This window comes from Triturus cristatus, chromosome 3_2 (assembly GCF_964204655.1).
Source record: "Triturus cristatus chromosome 3_2, aTriCri1.1, whole genome shotgun sequence".
In the NCBI taxonomy this organism is placed as follows: Eukaryota; Metazoa; Chordata; class Amphibia; order Caudata; family Salamandridae; genus Triturus; species Triturus cristatus.
In genome coordinates, this window is record NC_140584.1 from 1,209,973,375 (window position 1) to 1,209,989,892 (window position 16,518).

Here is a 16,518-nt window from a genome sequence, read left to right on the forward strand (position 1 = left end):
ATCAAGACTCTGACCCGCAGGGTACGTGTTTTGGTGCGGCTACAGGTGTTGGAGTGCCTGTGAATTGTGGGCATCGTGGAAGAGAGCCGAGATTCAGGGCGCGCAGGGAGTGCGTGTCGCAGTGCAGTCAAGGTGCTAGTGAAGAGTGCCGGGACATCGTGGGCACTAAGAAGGAGTGAGTCTCCGACACGTGGGTCGTCGTGTGGTGGTGCAGCCAGGGCGTTAATGGAGAGCGCCTGGTACCTCATGTGCACCAGGAGGAGAGATGAGACACAGACGTGCAGAGTGCATGTCGTGCTGCGACCAGGGCTTTAGTGGAGAGCGCCTGGGTCATCGTGTGCACCATGAAACGAGGTGGGTCTCCAGCACGCATGGTGCGTGTGGGGGTGCAGTCGCAGTGCTAGAGGAGAGTGCCTGAAGATCGTGTGCGCCAGGAGACGGAGCGAGACTCAGACGTGCAGGGTGCGTGTCAAGGTGCCAGCCGAGGCGTATTGAGGTGCGTCTGGTCATCGGAGGCCGGAGGAGCAGTGAGTTTCGGACGTGCCGGGGGTGCGTGTCGAAGGTGCCACCGGAGGTGCTGGTGAGGAGTACTGGGGAGCGGTGAGCACCGGGGAGCGAAGAGGTCCTAACAGTGCTGGAGAGGAGGGCCAAGTGATCGGGCCCTCGAAGGCAACGTGGGGTGGCACCAGCGTTGTGTGGAAGGCTCCGTGGAAGGAGTTTGTGCTGAACGTTGGCGGCCCGGACCGGCAGCCCCGCAGGAGCTGAACTACCAGCCCGAGCACGCCTTGCCAGTGGTGACAAGGTTCTGGAGTGAGGCCAAGCCACTGCTGCAGGAGAGGAGAGTGGGGTCGCGCCCCCCTAGGTAAAGTGGATCATCGCCTGGGGCGGGGTGCGGGCTTGGAGGGACACTCTCTCAGCCTCTCGCTGCTGGCAGCTGTGTGCGCCTGTTGCTTCGGACCAGATCTCAGTCCGTGCTGGTCTCGTATGGGGCAGTACAGGGCATGCTATGTTTCTTTTATCATCAACATTAAGTTCAACAAGGGCTCAACAATCTGTTAAATCATTTCAATGACGTTAACCTGCTGATTTCACCATCACTGTTTATTTAATTTCTTTATTTATTTCATCACAGTTCCTTTTCTTTCTATTTCATTTTAAAGCTTTTTTTTTCTTTTCTTTTTTTATACATATGATACAATAAAATTAGACAGTGTTTATACATAGAATGCAACAAATATTTACACTGTACTATTCACAAGAAAAATCCCCGGAAAATATCACATGCATGTCAAAAATACAAAACTCATCCAAACTCATACAACATTCACACAAAGTGCATCTGTGAGGAAGGGGAGACTACAGATTATAAAGTCTCCATGACCGAAGTTGATGTAAATGTTCAAAAAAGGCTGAACATGGGGTCTGGGTTGACGCGCGTTTCGGAGGCTTGTGAAGAATAGATTAACCACCTTCTTCAGGACCTTTCCAGATACCCACAAAAGTAACACAATATCCAGAGGACAAACAATGTGGTTGGTCGGAAGGCTGCTGTAAAAAATCATACAGCTACGTCTTTTGAGAATGATATATGATCAAAAATATTATAATAGCTTAATGGCCATTTGCCGAAAACGGGCTTGACTTTTGTCCAAACTGTGTCGCAACGTAGATTCAAGTGTCTAAATTAATTTCATATGTAGATAAAGCGGTGAGAAAGGTTTTATTTTCGCAAAAGCAGCGTCCTATCACGGCCTCAGATTTCCAGTTTAATAGCCAAAGGACAAATATATTCAATCGCTTAGTACTGTTGATACATGATGCTCAGAGTTTATGACATCCAACACTCTACGACTGTGTGGCATGTAAGGCGATATCCTCATACCACTGAGTTTGTAGTGTATATCGTCAATATCTGTCCTGCTTAAATTCACGGGCCAACGTTCTTCACACCGAGTGGGGCCGTACGGGGGCCAGGGCCCAGAGTGGAACTTGGGTGTCATTGTTGATCTGTGTTGGGGCAACCGGTCGCACAACTCCTGAAAACAGTCGTATAACACTTTGCATATTTGCTGCTAACGAACTATCGAACTATTTGACAACGTCTGACACTAGTGGTGCTTAAGGGGTTAGTGCGCCACGCACTACGTTATGTTTCTCTTGCAGGATACAGGATCATAGCGTGGCGCACTGGATTGGTTGTGTACTGCACTGTACTGAATTGCACGGTGACGCATTGCCTTATTCCTTCCTTGCACAGGGCATGCTGGTGGTGATATGCATTGCATTGTTTCACCGTGGCATTGTATAGGAACCCATCGTTAAGTAGGCAGTATTCCTTTTATTATGCAACGTGTGTGATTCTAGTGAAACGACGCACCTAACCTGTTGAGAACGGTTAAAAGTCAGCGTAACTGTTGGTTAGAAGCGGTGGCTGGGGATTAGGATCGTCCAACCCACCGGAAACAATATTACCCATTGTGTATATGTTGGATTTGTATCGTGTGGTCATTTCGTATATCTTTCTATATAAAGTATACTTGTTTTATACAAACACGTGTGGAGTCCATTTGTGGTGACATCATTGGGATTGCCGTGGGCATGGTTGTACATACTGAACACTCGTGCCTTGGGGATAAGCCTGGCTGCTCGTGTCAAGCTACTAAGGGAGTGAGCAGGGCTGTCTCGGACGGTGTCCGTTCTTGGCCTAACGTGGAAGCTGGGGGGGGTCCGGGTCGCGCACTTGACAACAACGGTGCGTGCGGGATCTCTGGCTTCTAACAATGACTAATAATTAAAGGAAACAAAGACAGAAGAGTCCGCTATTTACAGCCCTTTTCAGTGTCAAGCGGAGGCCTTTTTAGGCTCCTTAGACAACACCTGGAGTGGGGATAAATAAACAAAGCCTCATTAACCAGTTCCAAAGAGATGTAAATGATCTTTTAAAAACCTGTGAAAGACTGGGGTGTGGTGGACATAAGACTCCAGAGACTGTCCAGCCGAGCCCACAGCAGCTCAAGTCGCAGCCGACCGGCCTGAGACGCACGAAGGGAGGGGGCCAAAAGCCCTGTTAGCCCTACGGACGTTGCGCGTCTGACGGAAGCAAGACCTGCCCCAGCAGTCACTCTCATACCTCACACTGTCCACTCTTGAGAGTCCAAAACACGGGCCCACAGCCTCGAGACTGCATGAGTGAGAATCCCTCTGACCGTCGGCCACAAACACTGAAACTCAACAGACACCAGCCAGAGGCTCAACTCTGCACCGACTGCTTCACACCTGGGAGCCAGCAGAGGAACATCATCCATGGACCTGGAAGCGACAGTCCAGGAAGCACAGCCCACCCTCTGAGACGGACATAGACTCCACCCACAGACCACATCTGGCACTCACCATCCTGGACCATAGGCAGAGAGCAGGGCTATAACTGGAACAAATCCCAAAACTGCCCCCCTGTGCACCAAACTGAGCACAGATGTATGCAACCTTTGAAGGGTGAGTTCTTTCATTCAAGAGCATCGCCTCTCGCCAGTTCAGCACCTACAGCATGGAGCATTGTGCACGAGGGACGGTGGCACATGTGGACTGGCCACAAACTACACAGTGCATAAAACTGCAACTCACCAGATAACCTCTGGTCCAGGGTGATATTTCTTTTACATAGCCGCAGTGCTGCATACTTTCTGCCGTTTTACCCTCCAACATTATGCCATGTCGCATATTTGAAATGCTGCTCAATTTGGCTAAAGAAAACCTATGACAGGAGCAGGGGGACAACACGAACAAGCAGAGCGCTTGTACTGCTAATGAGAGTGAGAAGAAAGATGAAGGGTCTGACTTTGACGTTGGTGGATGGGTTACTTTGTCACAACGGTGATGGATAACCTTTCTGCTGAAATATAAATTCTTTTATGTTCTGTGGGATTTATATTTCGATGGACGGGATATCTGTCACCGTTGTGACAAATTGACCCGTCCGCCGAGATCTAAATCAGGGCCTAAGTGGGGCATTCCTGAACCTCGTCTTCGAAAGACTCGTGAGAGAGTAGGTGTGGTGGGCGTGTGAATGGATAGTAGTGTGGAGACTAGTTATGGGATACGCACTTTAGGGATAAGCTGTTGGGGCCTTACACAGCCCTTGTAGCAACAGTAGAGGGACACAGAACCAGAGGTGGGGTAGTGAATGAAGCTCAAAGTATTAAACGTGGAACAAATGCATTGAACAACTCTTGAAAGGCGGAAGGTGGCTTTCGGGAATTCATACTTGGTGCGTAACAAAAAGAGGAGGGATGGGATACTGAGGCGGTAAGTCATGCACAATAACTGGGTAAGAGAGACGACTCGCGCCAAGGGCATGAGATGCCGCTGTCGAGCGTGGTTGTCAATTGAAGGCTCCTCTATGGATAGGGTGTTCTATGGTTCCCACTTGAAAATGTAGGACTGAGTATGAGAATGCAGGGACTCAGTCCATCTACCCCTTCTATGGTTCCCACTTGAAAATTTAGGACTGAGTATGAGAATGCAGGGACTGAGTCCATCTACCCCTTCTATGGTTCCCACTTGAAAATTTAGGACTGAGTATGAGAATGCAGGGACTGAGTCCATCTACCCCTTCTATGGTTCCCACTTGAAAATGTCGGACTGAGTATGAGAATGCAGGGACTGAGTCCATCTACCCCATCAGAGACTGTTGGCCCAATTCTTAGCTAGTTTACAGTTCTTCACCCAAACCCCTAACCCTTCTGGGGCAGCAAGTGATTAAGGCAACCTCGAACACGACACTCTGATCCCTTAGGGAATCATGGATATGGATCTTACCCCTTTCGTCGTTTACTCGTGCACTCCCTCAATAAACATAAGAGAGATACCGAGGACGCTTTCAATGCATTTATTGAAACAATCGTAATCTTGCATAGAAAGTATGAGCTGTGGCTATTAGGGAGATAAAACAAAGCAAAGTAACCAGCATGATGAGCATGGTGAAAAGAATAAACAGTCCGACCATGGCAGTCTGATTGTTAAATATATTTATATATTCCTACCTAGCACTGCCCGACTCTGAGAGCATAGTGGGTGTACCCTCTGCCCGATCTCTTAGGTTAGCTACAGACCCCATACCTGGATGACTTGGTCTGCAATAGGATTGTCAATCCTTTCTCTGCAGGATCCGGATGGAAGATCCTTGTCAGCAGAGCTGCATTCCAAACACGGCATTCGTACCAGGACCATCGTGGCTGGAGTGCCCCTCTGACCCATTAAGAGACAGGGCACTGTTTATAGAATAATACTACAGTGTTAGAGGTACAGCTCTGATGCAATGATGTGTCTACATGCAAGAAGCGGTCTCCGAGCAGGCAACACAAACACAAGGATATCTTTTTCTGCTCCTTAGCCTTGAAGGAAGTGTATGGATTTTGTTGCAAGAAAGGCTTTTCAAAAACCAGCAGCATGTACAGCGTTTCTTAGAATAATATTGTGTGAGTAAAGTATGTAAAAAGTAACTGGACTAAAACGAAGTCTGCTAAAAAGTGTAAAATGTAAAACTAAAAAGGAGAACCAAAGCTGGTCTGAGAGGGCCCCACAACAACGGTCACAGGAGTTTGGGATTTGTTGGGCATGATTTTCTAGAGTGGGTGGTGGGAGAGATCTGGAAGGGACGGTTGATGTGTGGCACTCGGTGGAGAGTGGCAGGAGAGATCTGGAAGAGTCTGTTGATGGGTGGCGGGAAAGATCTGGAATGGGCAGTTGATTAGTGGCACTTAAAGCAGGTGGTGGGAGAGATCTGGAAGGGGCAGTTAATGGGTGCCACTCGGTGGAGGGTGGGGGAGAGATCTGCAAGGGGCAGTTGATGGGTGGCACTCAGACGAGGGTGGCAGGAGAGATTTGTAAGAGGCAGTTGATGGGTCGCACTTGGTGGAGGGTGGCAGCAGTGATCTGGAAGGGGCAGTTGATCGGTGGACCTCGTGGAAGGTGGTTTGAGATATCTGCAAGGGGCAGTTGATGGGTAGAACTCAGAGGAGGGTGGTAGGAGAGCTCTGGAAGGGGCAGTTGATGGGTGGCACTCAGAGAAGGGTGGCAGCAGAGATCTGGAAGGGGCAGTTGATGGGTGGACCTCGTGGAAGGTGGTTTGAGATATCTGCAAGGGGCAGTTGATGGGTAGAACTCAGAGGAGGGTGGTAGGAGAGCTCTGGAAGGGGCAGTTGATGGGTGGCTATCTCAGTGTACGTTGGCAAGAGTGATCTGGCACCCTGCCAGCAGTCAGTGCAGCATCTCTCTTCTCTATCTATCATATACTGTTGTGAACAGCTCAGTGGCACCCTCTCAGTCCACACCCAGCCCCCTTCCTCCTGACTTTGACCAGGGTGCTCACACCCTCTCAGTCCACCCCATAGACCCCCCCCCTCCTGACTTTGACCAGGGTGCTCACACCTTCTCAGCCCACCCCACAGCCCCCCCTCCCTCCTGACTTTGACCAGGGTGCTCACACCTTCTCAGTCCACCCCACAGCCCCCCCCCCCCTCCTGACTTTGACCAGGGTGCTCATGCCCTCTCAGTCCACCCCACAGCCTCCTCCCTCCTGACTTTGGGCAGGGTGCTCACGCCCTCTTAGTCCACCCCACAGCCCCCTCCCTCCTGACTTTGACCAGGGTGCTCACACCTTCTCAGTCCACCCCACAGCCCCCCCCTCCTGACTTTGACCAGGGTGCTCATGCCCTCTCAGTCCACCCCACAGCCTCCTCCCTCCTGACTTTGGGCAGGGTGCTCACGCCCTCTTAGTCCACCCCACAGCCCCCTCCCTCCTGACTTTGACCAGGGTGCTCACACCCTCTCAGTCCACCCCACAGCCCCCCCCCCCGACTTTGGGCAGGGTGTTGACGCCCTCTCAGTCCACCCCACAGCCCCCCCTCCTGAGTTTGACCAGGGTGCTCACACCCTCTCAGTCCACCCCACAGCCCCCCCCCCCGACTTTGGGCAGGGTGCTCAAACCCTCTCAGTCCACCCCACAGCCCCCTCCCTCCTGACTTTGGGCAGGGTGCTGCTCACGCACTCTCAGGTCACAGAGTAAGCGAGTGTCCGCATCGCCGCTTCCGATTACACAGGACGGGCCTTAAATCGATAAGTGCCCGCCGAGGCCTGGAGCCCCTCCCCTGGGATCAATGGTGGCCATTCACCGGGGACAGTGAGGGCTAAATATAGAGCGGGCAGGAGGAGGCCTGCTGTGAGGAGGGAGCCGTGGGTGGGGGGCTGGGTGACACTGGGGTGGGGGGGATGACCTTCTCTTACCTCCAAACATCTGGCGACGAAATATCTAAAAGAGGAAAAAACAACCTCCTGCTCGAACCCCCTAAATCAAGGAAAGAAGAACCCCCAGCAAGCCTCCTCCTGCCGTCCCCAGAGTGTGGCCTCCATCCCTGTCCCCTCAGACTGGACTCACGCCTGCTTTGCTTCAGGAGAGACCTCAGGGTTCGTCTCTTCAAAGAGCGCCTCCGGTCCTGTCTTCCATCCCTGGGATCCGCTGCGCGGCGCTCTCTTTCAGCCCTGTGATCCTCTGCGCTTCCCTGATCACTCCAACATGTGAAGCGCGGCGCTGCCCTTGCGGCCGGGTCTCCCCGCTATAAACACCAGCCGTGGGGAAAGGTAACTTCTTGAAAGTATGCCATTACACCACGTCATGTAATGTCTCCTCGTACACAGCCCGAGGCAGGAGCGACGTGGAGCGCCTGTTCTTTGTGGAAATTGTGGGGGAGATTTATGTTCCCTGGCGCATCCCTGCAAATCAGCATGGATGCGCCAGGGAAGATGCGTCACGCAAGTTTGCCCTTGCGCCACCGCAGATGCGCCGCATTGGTGCATCGTGGCGCAAGGACAAGCAGATGCGTGACACATCTGCCGGCGTAAGGTCGGCGCAGTGCTGAAGTTGTGTCGCAAGCGCGACGCAACTCCAGCACTGTTCCAACCTACCCTATCCCTAACATGGTGCGTCAAGCCTTACGCCTGCTTGAAGCAGGCGCAGGGTTTTGACACATCAGCGTTGGGAAAGTGACTCAGTGAAATCTTATAGATTTCACTGAGTCACTTTTCAGAGGCGTTCCTGCGATGGAATGCCCCCCCCCCCCCTGTGTCGAAACGCCCACATGAAACCTGACGCAGGTATCACGTGGCGCAGGGCTTTACACCGTGACGCATCTATGGAGATGCAAATGGGGCGCAATGTGGCGCAGGGTTTACGCGGCCGCTGCGTCACAAAAGTGACGCAACGGCGGCGTAAAAGGGGCGCAAGTCCCTCATAAATCTGCCCCTGTGTTTTTGGCGTTCTTTTTGCGCAAAACGTGTCCTTGCGCCCAAAATTGACGCGAGGACTCATTTTGTGGTAAAATATACCACTGACAGATTTTCATTTTGGATAATTATGCATAGTTTCACGTCATTTCCATCACATTTCATATAATTACGAAAAAGTAAATTACGCAAATTTCACACCCGATAATAAATACTTAAAAAGGTCCATTCATAAAAATAATGCACTAGTTGTCACTCATAAACTTTCAAATAGACAAGGCAGTGCCAGGCCCTACCAGAGATGTCCAATAGGAGTGTAAGGAGGCACTTTGTACCACATCAGTCAGTGGCAACAACTAGTCATTTGGCTAAGATATGTTGAAACACGTCATCCATGGGCATCCATGGGCATCCATGGCCCACTGGTTTCCTGCATCTAAGCTCATGGTGATTGATGTTGGTTGGAATGGTTGCTCCTGGTCAAGAGGGTTTTTGTAATTTTTTGTCTGAGTTGAAGAATAGTGTAATGGTTAAGGTTTTATTTTTTAAACTCAAGATGTTCCCTCAACTTTAGGACCGGAGCTGAGGTTGAAGTGGTTTCTACTATCTTGGAGCAATCGCTGAAGATTGAAGTGGTTTGTGGGAGGCTGGAGCAGTTTCTGAGGAGCTATAGTGGTTTCTGAGAGGAGAGGCTGGAGTGGTTCCTGAGAGGAGAGGCTGGAGTGGTTTCTGAGAGGAGAGGCTGGAGTGGTTTCTGAGAGGAGAGGCTGGAGTGGTTTCTGAGAGTAGAGGCTGGAGTGGTTTCTGAGGGCCTGGAGTGGTTTCTGAGATCTCTGAGCAATTGCAGATGGTTGAACCGGTTTCCGAGAGTCCAGAGTGGATTTTGAGAGGATGGGGTGGCTTCTCAGAGGCTAGAGTGGTTTCTGAGAGGAGAGGCTGGAGTGGTTTCTGAGAGGCTGGAGTGGCCTCTCAGAGACTAGAGTGGTTTCTGAGAGGCCGGGTGGTTGCTAAGAAGCTGCAGTGGTTTTTGAGAGGCTGGAGTCGTTTATGAGAGACTGGAGTGGTTTTTGAGAGGCTGCAGTGATTTCTGAGGGGCTGGAGCGATTTCTGAGATCTTGGAGCAATTGCAGATGGTTGAGCTGGTTTCTGAGAGTCTGGAGTGGTTTTTGAGAGGATGGAGTGGCTTCTCAGAATCTAGAGTGGTTTCTGAGATGAGAGGCTTCAGTGATTTCTGAGAGGAGAGGCTGGAGTGATTTCTGAGAGACTTGGTGGTTTCGAAGAAGCTGGAGTGGTTTCTGGGAGGCTGGAGTGGTTTCTGAGAGGCTGGAGTGGTTTTTGAGAGGCTGGAGTTGTTTCTGAGATGCTGGAGTGGTTTCTGAGAGACTGGAGTTGTTTGTGAGAGGCTGGAGTGTTTTCTGAGAGGATGGAGTGGTTTCTGAGAGGCAGGAGTAGTTTCTGAGAGGCTGGAGTAGTTTCTGAGATCATGGAGCAATCACTGAATACTGGAGTGGTTTCTGAGATCTTGGAGCAATCTCTGAAGGTTGAAATGGTTTCTGCGAGTCTGGAGTGTTTTTGAGAGGATAGAGTGGCTTCTGAGAGACTGTAGTGGTTTCTGAGAGGAGAGGCTGGAGTGGTTTCTAAGTGGCTGGAGTGGTTGCTGAGAGGCTGGAGCGGTTTGTAGGAGGCTGGGGTGTTTTCCGAGAGGCTGGAGTAGTTTCTGAGAGGCAGGAATGGTTTCTGTGATCTTGGAGCAATCGCTAAAGACTGAAGTGGTTTCTGAGATCTTAGAGAAATCGCTGATGAGTGAAGTGGTTTGTGAGATCTTGGAGCAATCACTGAAGGTTGAAGTGGTTTGTCTGATCTTAGAGAAATCGCTGAAGACTGAAGTGGTTTCTGAGATCTTATAGCAATCACTGAAGACTGAAGTGGTTTCTGAGATCTTATAGCAATTGCTGAGGAGTGAATTGTTTTCTGAGAGTCTGGAGTGATTTCTGAGAGGAGGCTGGAGTGGTTTCTAAGAGGCTGGAGTGGTTTCCGAGAGGCTGGAGTAGTTTCTGAGATCTTGGCGCCATCACCAAAGACTGAAGTGGTTTCTGAGATTTTAGAGCACTCGCTGAGGAGTGAAGTGGTTTCTGAGATCTTGGACCAATCGCTGAAGGTTGAAGTGGTTTGTGAGATCTTGGAGTAATTGCAGATGGTTGAACTGGTTTCTTCGAGTCTGGAGTGGTTTCTAAGAGGCTGGAGTGGTTTCCGTGAGGCTGGAGTAGTTTCTGAGATCTTGGCGCCATCACCAAAGACTGAAGTGGTTTCTGAGATCTTAGAGCAATCGCTGAGGAGTGAAGTGGTTTCTGAGATCTTGGACCAATCGCTGAAGGTTGAAGTGGTTTGTGAGATCTTGGAGTAATTGCAGATGGTTGAACTGGTTTCTTCAAGTCTGGAGTTGTTTTTGAGAGGATGGAGTGGCTTCTGAGAGTCTGGAGTTGTTTTTTAGAGAAGAGTCTGGAGTGGTTTCTAAGAGGTTTGAGAGGTTTATGAGAGGCGGGAGTGGTTTCTGAGATGCCGGGTGGTCTGTAAGAACCTGTAGTGGTTTTTGAGAGGCTGAAGTGGTTTCTGAGAGGCTGGAGTGGTTTCTGAGAGGAGTGGTTTCTGAGAGGATGCAGTGGATTCCGAGGGACTGGAGTGGTGTATATGGGGCTGGAGTGGTTTTTGAGAGGCTGGGCGGTTTCTAAGAAGCTGAAGTGGTTTCTGAGAAGAGAGGCTGGAGTAGTTTCTAAGAAGCTGGAGTGGTTTCCGAGAGAAGTGGTTTATGAGAGGCTGGGTGGTTCCTAAGAGGCTGTAGTGATTTCTGAGAAGCTGGAGTGGTTTCTGAGAAGCTGGAGTGGTTTATGGGGGGCTGGAGTGGTGTATGTGTGGCTGGAGTGGTTTCTGAGAGGCTTGGTGGTTTCAAAGAAGCTGGAGTTGTTTCTGAGAAGAGAGGCTGGAGTGGTTTCTGAGAGGCTGACGTGATTTCGTAGAGGCTGGAGTGGTTTTTGGGAGGCTGGAGTGGTTTCTGAGAGGATGGACTGCTTTATGAGAGGCTGGAGTGGTTTCTGATATCTTGGAGCAATCGCTGAAGGTTGAAGTGGTTTGCGAGATCTTGGAGCAATCGCAGATGATTGAACTGGTTTCTGAGTCTGGAATGATTTCTGAGAGGATGGAGTGGCTTCTCAGAGGCTAGAGTGGTTTCTAAAAGGAGAGGCTAGAGTGGTTTATGAGAGGCTGGGGTTGTTTCTGAGAGGCTGGAGTGGTTTCTGAGAGGCTGGGGTGGTTTCTGAGAGGCTGAGGTGGTTTCTGAGAGTCTGTAGTGATTTCTGGTATATAAGGGTTTAAGGGTACCCAGCAGGTGTCTGGGCACTGCTTTGGGTTTCTTGAGCTCTCTAAGAGTTTTTGACGATTTGGAGGGCTGTAGGATGATTTCTGTGGGGCCGAGGCTGGACTTAGGTTGATTTTAGAGGCACTCGACTGCTTTAATGATTAGAAGTTGCGGTGTCGGTTGATGGTATTTGTGATGTAGGGCTGTTGCTGAATATTGTGAATTATGGCAGGGTATTTCAAGCAGATGGGAGCATTGTTAAAAGCAGCCAGTGCAAAAACGTAAGGAATAGAATGCCTGAATTAATCTCAGCCACTGGTAGTTGCTCTGGGTTGCATTCTAGTCCATCGTTTTAGCTTGTCTGTGCTATTACAGAGAAGGACTAACCACATGAATATCAGTTATGGCCCTGGCCACAAGAGGAGGCTAGGACCAAACTGCCAGACCAGGCCCTTTCTGAACGAGAACCCATCCAAGACCCCTTTCTGTGTGGCGCCTCCTCAGTGAGGGTGAACTTGAGTATTGTGGCACAGCAGCTCTCCACCAGAGTCTGGGCTTTCTGTTCCTACCTAGGGCAGCCCACTTTGCACAAAACGTGATGATAGAAGGCTTGAAATAATCTCAACCATTGAGGGCCACATTCCGGTCCATTATTTTTCAGCCTCCCTTTGCAGAGCGCAACCCTTTGCAAACCAGATGTGAGTCACCCTCAAGGGGTTGTTCAGCGAGAACTGGCAGGCTAAGCTCCCTCTCAAAGGAAGCACAAGGACCTCCTGGCTTGACAGTTCTTGCTGGACTGATCCTATTGGAGCACTGACAAGAAAGATTAGAATAAAATCAGTGCCTTTCTGTGGTGGCACAGCGAGCAAAGGTACATGGCTATGAGTATGCCAATGGAGTAGATTAATTCAAGCATTCCACCCATCACATTTTTCTTTTTCTTTCTTGTGAAAGGTTTCTCAACAGCATTTTCATGTGGGAGTTGGGCTGAGCACTGGGTGCTGGTTTGAGCTTCTTAACATGAGGCTGTCGGTCGCTGAAGGGGGGCCTTAGTTGATTGCTGTGCTGTGGTTTCTGACTATCGTGGCTCTCTCTTGAAATGAAGTGGGTGGCCTGTGAAGATAAGGTGAGTTATAAGCTGAGCTTGTAGTTGGGTGGCATTGGTGCCTGGAGCTGATGCAGCTGGGTTAAATGACTGTTGTGGGGGTGGTATTTGTATTTGGGTGGCTGTTGTTGGGTAGGATTGGTGTTGGAGTGGCTGTAGTCCAGTGATAGTGGTGCTGGAGTCTCTGTAGTTTGCTGGGATTGGTGCTGGAGTGACTGTAGTTCGGTGAGATTGATGTTGGAGTGGGTGTATTTCAGTTGTATTGGTGCTGGACTGGCTGTAGTTTGGTGGGAATGGTGTTGGGGTGGCTGTAGTCGGTGGGATTGGTACTAGAGTGGCTGTAGTTCAGTGGGATTGCTGTTGGAGTGGATGTAGTTTGGTATTATTGGTGCTGGAGTGACTGTACTTTGGTGGGATTGGTGCTGGAGTGGCCGTAGTTCGGTGGGATTGATGTTGGAGTGGCTGTAGTTTGGTGGGAATGGTGCTGGAGTGGCTATAGTCGGGTGGGATTGGTACTAGTGTGACCGTAGTTCAGTGGGATTGGTGCTGGAGTGGCTGAAGTTTTGTGGGATTTGTGCTGGAGTGTCTCTCTTTGGGTGGCATTTGTGTTGGCAGAGCTGCTGTTGGGTGGTATTGGTATTGGAGTGTACCAACTGTAGTTGGGTAGAGTGGCTGTTCTTGGGTGAAATTGGTGTTAGAGTGGCTTTGGTTGGGTATAAGTGGTGCTGGAGTGGTTGTCTTTGGGTGGGATTGCTATTGGAGTGGCTGTAGTCCTGTGGTAGTGGTGGTGGATTGGCTGTAGTTTGATGGTATTGGTGCTGGAGTGTCTGGAGTTCAGTGGGATTAGCGCGGGAGTGGCTGTAGTTTGGTTGGATTGGTGCTGGAGTGGCGGCAGTTTGGTGGGATTGATGTTGGAGTGGCTGTAGTTCAGTAGGAATGGCGCTGGAGTGGCTGTAGTCAGGTGGGATTGGTACTAGAGTGGCTATAGTACGGTGGGATTGGTGCTGGGGTGGCTGTAGTTTGGTGGGATTGGTGCTGGAGTGGCGGTCTTTGGGTGGTATTTGTGTTGGAGGGGCTGACGTTCAGTAGTATTGGTATTGAAGTGTACCAACTGTAGTTGGGTGGAGTGGCTGTTGTTGGTTGGGATTAGTGTTAGAGTGGCTGTGGTTGGGTGACAGTGGTACTGGAGTGAATGTCTTTGGGTGGGATTGCTGTCGGAGTGGCTGTAGTGTGGTGGCATTGGTGCTAGAGTGGCTGTAGTCGGGTGGTATTGGTGCAGGAGTGGCTGCAGTTTGGTGGTATTGGTACTGGATGTCTGCCATTGGGTGGTATTGGTACTGGAGTGGCTGTAGTTGGGTGGATTGCTGTTGTTGGGTGGGTGGTGCTAGACGGGCTGTAGTTCGGTGGTATTGGTGTTGTAGTGGCTGAGAACTGGGTGGAGTAGTTAATTGGAGTGGCTGCAGTTGGGTGCAGTGGCTGTTGTTGGGTGTGATTGATGTTGGAGGGGTCGTAGGTGGGTGGTAGTGGTGCTAGAGTGGCTGAGAACTGGGTGGAGTGGCTAATTAGTGTAGCAGCAGTTGGGTGGAGTTGCGGTTGTTGGTGGGATTGGTGTTGGAGCGGCCGAGAACTGGATGGAGTGGCCGAATGGAATAGCTTCAGTTGGGTGGAGTGGCTGTTTGTAGTGTCCGGTTCTTGGCTGGTCCTATATCCGTAAGAGAGGTCACTCTGTTTCATCAGTGTGTGCTGAGTTTACAGTCATTTGTGCATGGATGTGGTGGGCAGACATGGACAGCCAGCCCTGGGGCATCCCATCCTGAAGTGAGGGGGGTGTCAGGGGGTAATAGAAGCGCTATGGGTTTGTTTCCATCCCATTACTCTGCTGTGCCTCCATCTATGTCTCCATAAGATGCACGTCGACGTCATGGAAACCCAGGATGGCACCCCAGGGCACAGAGGAGTCAATACCAACTGGAGAGCAGGGGTAGCGGCGGGTGGAGAATCAGAGGCTGACTGGCAGCCAGAGAGACAGCACTGAGGAGAAGCACAGAGAGCCAGAGAGACAGCACAGAGGAGAACCAGAGACAGCCAGAGAGACAGCACAGAGGAGAAGAGAGAGCCAGAGAGAAAGCACAGAGAAGAAGAGAGAGCCAGAGAGAAAGCACAGAGGATAAGCAGAGAGGGAGCCATAGAGACAGCACCGACGAGAAGCAGAGACAGCCAGAGAGACAGCACAGTGGAGAGTCAGAGACAGCCAGAGAGACAGCACAGAAAGAAAGAGAAAAAGGGAGCACAAGACACAGCACAGAGAGGAAGAGAGAGAAAGAGAAGGAGAGTTTATCAGGAACCAGTGAGACAGTATAGGGAGAAAGAGGGACAGGGGGCAGAGAGACAGCAAAGAGAGAAAGAGAGAGAGGTAGTAGAGAAAGCACAGAGGAGCCAGAGATACAGCACAGAGAAAAATAAATAGAGGGAGCAGAGTAGCAGTACAGAGGAAAAGAAAGAGAGGGAGTCCAATAGGAAATACAGAGAGGAAGAGAGAGAGAGCCTGGCAGAGACCAGAGAGACAGCACAGAAGGAAAGAGAAAGACGGTGCTAGAGAGAGACAGCTCAGAGGGGAGGAGAGAGAGTGAGAAAGCGATAGAGAGACAGCACAGACGGGAACTGACAGGAGGGGTCCCTCTCTTCAGACTGTGTTCTTGAGTTGCCCGTTGGGTGGTTGGTGTCGGTCTTGGTTGGATGTGGGTGGTCTCTGACCACAATCTTCATCTGCCATTTTGTGTGCTGTTCCCGAAGTTTCTCCCGATGGACGCCTGGCTGACTCCCACATCCTCCTGTGACTGCTTGCCCAGCTGTCATCAGACAAGGGCGATGGATGCAGACTTCTGACCAGCGGCGTGGCCTCTCCAGGACCTCGGAGGCCACCAATCTTCAGAACTCTTCCTTGTGGCTGCAGGTCCGCTCGGAATTGCCCCGGGCCTGACTTGAGGTGGCAGAGTCCTCCTGTAGCACCCTTGGAGCATCTCTCTCTACACGACCCCTGGTCAGCCGCTGCCTACTCCAGGTCAGTCTGCTCCCCAGGTGCCTGCGCTGATCCATCCCCTGGGTGTGTGTCTCTACGCGACTCCTGGTCAGCCGCCGCCTGCTCCAGGTCACTCTTAACCACTGAGGGTCTGCCCTGATCCATCCCCTGGGTGTGTGTCTCTACGCGACTCCTGGTCAGCCGCTGCCTGCTCCTGGTCACTCTGCACCACTGAGGGTCTGCCCTGATCCATCCCCTGGGTGTGTGTCTCTACGCGACTCCTGGTCAGCCGCCGCCTGCTCCAGGTCACTCTTCACCACTGAGGGTCTGCCCTGATCCATCCCCTGGGTGTGTGTCTCTACGCGACTCCTGGTCAGCCGCCGCCTGCTCCAGGTCACTCTTAACCACTGAGGGTCTGCCCTGATCCATCCCCTGGGTGTGTGTCTCTACGCGACTCCTGGTCAGCCGCTGCCTGCTCCAGGTCACTCTGCACCACTGAGGGTCTGCCCTGATCCATCCCCTGGGTGTGTGTCTCTACGCGACTCCTGGTCAGCCGCTGCCTGCTCCTGGTCACTCTGCACCACTGAGGGTCTGCCCTGATCCATCCCCTGGGTGTGTGTCTCTACGCGACTCCTGGTCAGCCGCCGCCTGCTCCAGGTCACTCTTAACCACTGAGGGTCTGCCCTGATCCATCCCCTGGGTGTGTGTCTCTACGCGACTCCTGGTCAGCCGCTGCCTGCTCCTGGTCACTCTGCACGACTGAGG

The 16,518-nt window shown here is 51.4% G+C and overlaps 1 protein-coding gene across 2 annotated transcripts in view; it reads left to right on the plus strand.

Annotated features, from left to right (window-relative positions):
* The window catches only part of SLC4A3 (solute carrier family 4 member 3), a 696,397-nt gene that overhangs the window by 253,868 nt on the left and 426,011 nt on the right, over positions 1 to 16,518 (plus strand). The window lies entirely within an intron of this gene.